Source organism: Tachyglossus aculeatus, chromosome X1 (assembly GCF_015852505.1).
Source record: "Tachyglossus aculeatus isolate mTacAcu1 chromosome X1, mTacAcu1.pri, whole genome shotgun sequence".
Classification (NCBI taxonomy): Eukaryota; Metazoa; Chordata; class Mammalia; order Monotremata; family Tachyglossidae; genus Tachyglossus; species Tachyglossus aculeatus.
The window spans coordinates 49340598-49344002 of record NC_052101.1 but is presented as its reverse complement, the minus strand read 5'-3'; the positions used below and the strand labels follow the sequence as shown (position 1 = coordinate 49344002).

Sequence of the window (3405 nt, the reverse complement as noted above, 5' to 3'; positions counted from 1 at the left end):
GTTCTGTTTTAGCTATATGAGGTTTGAGGTGAGATTGGGACATCCAAGTAGAGATGTCTTGAAGCCGGGAGGAAATGCGAGACTGCAAAGAGGGAGAAAGACCAGGGCTGGAGATGTAGATTTGGGAATCATCAGCACAGAGGTGGTGGTTGAAGCCATGTAAGCAAATGAGTTCTCCAAATGAGTGGGTGTAGATGGCAAATAGAAGGGGACCCAGAACTGAACCTTGAGAGACCCCCACAGTTAGGGGGGTGGGAGGTAGAGGAGGAGCCTGCTAAAGAGACTGAGAACGAGCAGCCAGGGAGAGAGGAAGAGAACTACTAGAAGACAGTGTCAGTGAAGTCAAGATTGGAAAATGTTTCCAGGACAAGGTGGTGGTCAACAGTGTCAAAGGCAGATGAGAGGTCAAAGAGAATGAGCGAGAGTGTCTTAAAGAAACATTCCCCTTTTCCCACCAGAGTGATGCAGAAATGGTCTCCAATTGCTTTTAAAGCCCTGCAAGCCCCCGTTGTAAGTGGAGGCATAAGGCTGAATTGGATCCTTTTTTTTATGGTATTTGTTTCCCCGCCTCTCAGTGTAGCACCTGGAGAGTTTCCAGTACTCTACCAGTCTTGGCTACGGGAGGAAGAGTCAAGCGGAGGCCTACCCATTCCATTCCTAGCTTGGGTAGTGGCTAGCAAGTGGAAGGCAATCTGCTGCAAGTCAAAACTCACTCACACTGGGCAGCAGCGGCAGGGGAGAGAGTCCAGGGCAGAGACTCAAGTTTACTGTGTGGAAGGCGGCAATGGTAAACCGCTTCCCGTATTTTTACCAAGAAAACTCTACAGATCCACTACCAGAACGATTGCAGATGGAGAGTGGGGCGTTCTGGGAGAGATGTGTCCGTGGTGTCGCTATGGGTAGTAAACGACTCGACGGCGTAAGACGAAACAAGGTTTGTTTCCCAGGTCCATTCTCTTTCCACTAGGCCAGGCTGCTCCATCACTGATATATATTGAGTACTGATATATACTGATATATATTGAGTACTTTGTGCAGAGCACGTTAGTTAGTACTGGGGAAAAGGCAATATAACAGAGTTGGCAGACACAATCCTTGCCCACAAGGAGCTGAAAGTCTACAGGGAAAGTGAATTCTGAATGTTGGGATCATAACTGGTCCTCCTCTCTCCTCCTGCAGATTTAAGGCTCCCTTCTCTGAATTCAGCAAAAAGCACTTTAATTCCCTCCTGGTATTGATTTGTCCAGTGGTGACAGCTGGGTAAAACAGGGAGCTGAGAGGAGCCGGCCAACTCAAATTCCCCTGTTGAGGATGTACCAGATGCTAGAGGGGAGCTTGGTAAAGAGTAAAACAGAAAATGAGAGAGAAGGCGAACAGACTGGGTTTCTAATCCCCCTTCTTCCCCATCTGCTGTGTGACCTCGGGCAAATCACTTAACCCCTCCGTGCCTCAGTTTCCTCACCTGTAAAATAGGGATTAAATGCTTGTTCTTCCTCCTACTTAGACAGTGAGCCCTGTGTGGGACAGGGATTGTGTCTGATCTGATTATCTTCTACTCCAGTGTTTGGTATGGTGCTTGGCACCATGAGTGAAAAGAATTATGGTATTCGTTAAGCGCTTGCTAGGTGCCAGGCACTGTTATTATTATACCAGTAATACCGCTAATGATCTTAAGGAAGTAGCTGATCAGGAGTTGTACTCGGTAATAGTTGCACTCACAGCTTCTTTGACTTCAAAAACCCCCAGCAAGTTACCAGCAAATTGACGTTTTACCCTTTGGCGGGACCATGGTACTTCACGACTTAAATCTCATCTGTTCCCCTGAGAATCTTGCTGATCCCCAGTTGGAGTCTGGACGCTCAGTCTGCTGCTGAACTCACTGCCCCCCGCCAAGCGTGCCTCCCTCCACATACACACACACACTTACACACACCCACACATCACACCCCTGCCTTCTCAATTGAAACTGAATCGTCAGAGGGAAGTTCCGGACAAGCCACTCCAGGAAAGAGTGGGAGGGCTGCTGTGAATAACCACAGGTTTCCCAGTAGTAGTAACAGTAGTGGTAGTAGTAGTAGTTGTAGTTAAAGTAACTCCTCGTGGGCAGGGAACATGCCTACTAATTAATATCATACTTTCCCAAGCATTTAGTGCAGTGTTCTGCACTCAATAAATTGTTGTTGTCTTATGCCGTCGAGTCGTGTCCGACCCATAGCGACACCATGGACACAACTCTCCCAGAACGCCCCACCTCCATCTGCAATCGTCCTGGTAGCGCATCCGTAGAGTTTCCTTGGTCAAAATATGGAAGCGGTTTACCACTACCTCCTTCCACGCAGTAAATTTGAGTCTCCACCTTCGACTCTCTCCCGTGCCACCACTGCCCAGCGCAGGTGAGTTTTGACTTGTAGCAGATTGCCTTCCGTTCTCTAACCACTGCCCAAACTAGGAATGGAGTGGATATGCCTCTGCTTGACTCTCCCTCTTGTAGTCGAGACTGAGAGAGAAATGGAAACTCTCCAGGTGCGCCCCTGAGAGGGGCTATGCCTTTGAGAGATTCCAACTCTTAAGAGCCATGGGAGAGTGGCAGAAAACTGTTGGTGGCAATCTCACGAAGCACGAGTGTAAAGCCCCAAGAGAGTCCTCCTACCACGGCGGCAAATAGCCACAGGCACTAGGAGCCTGGGTGCCTGACCAGAAGGAAACATCTCAGAGCAGGAAAATAATAACAGTAATAATAGTATCTGTTAAGCGCTCACCATGCTTAATTGAATAGTAGTAGTAATACTAGTAGTAATAGAAGTAGTAAACCTCCAGCGGTTGCCCATTCTTCTCTGCTTCAAACGGAAACTGCTTTCCATCATCTTTGAGGCACTCAATCAGCTCTCCCCGTCCTATTGATTTCCCACTACAACCCAACTTACGCAGCACGCTTCTTTCACACCATCCTACTCTCTCTATCTCCATCTCATCTTTCTCGTTGCCGACTCCTTGCCCACATCCTCCCTCCTAGCTTGGAACTCCCTCCCCTTTCATATCCGACAGGCCACTTCTCTCCCCACTTCAAGTCCTTACTAAAGTCATGACTTCAAGAGGCCTTCCCTGACTAAGCCCTCCCTTCTGCATTGCCTATGAACTTGGGTCTGTACCCCATAAACACTCTGATATTCAACCCTCCCCCAACCCCACGGCACTTATGCACACTTCTGTCTGTTATCTATGTTAATGTCTGTTAGCTCCTTCTGGGTAAGGATCCTGTCCACCTACTCTATAGTATTGTAATAACAATAATAATAATAATAATAATAATAATGATGATGGTATTTATTAAGCACTTACTATGTGCAAAGCACTGTTCTAGGTGCTGGGGGGATACAAGGTGATCAGGTTGTCCCACGTGGGGCT

The 3405-nt window shown here is 47.8% G+C and overlaps 1 non-coding gene across 1 annotated transcript; it reads left to right on the top strand.

The window, feature by feature from the left end:
• The first annotated feature begins 565 nt into the window (after positions 1 to 565).
• LOC119920611 lies at positions 566 to 703 on the top strand. Its single transcript, XR_005448341.1, has one exon. It is a non-coding gene; the product is annotated as a small nucleolar RNA SNORA7 (small nucleolar RNA).
• Positions 704 to 3405: the final 2702 nt, after the last annotated feature.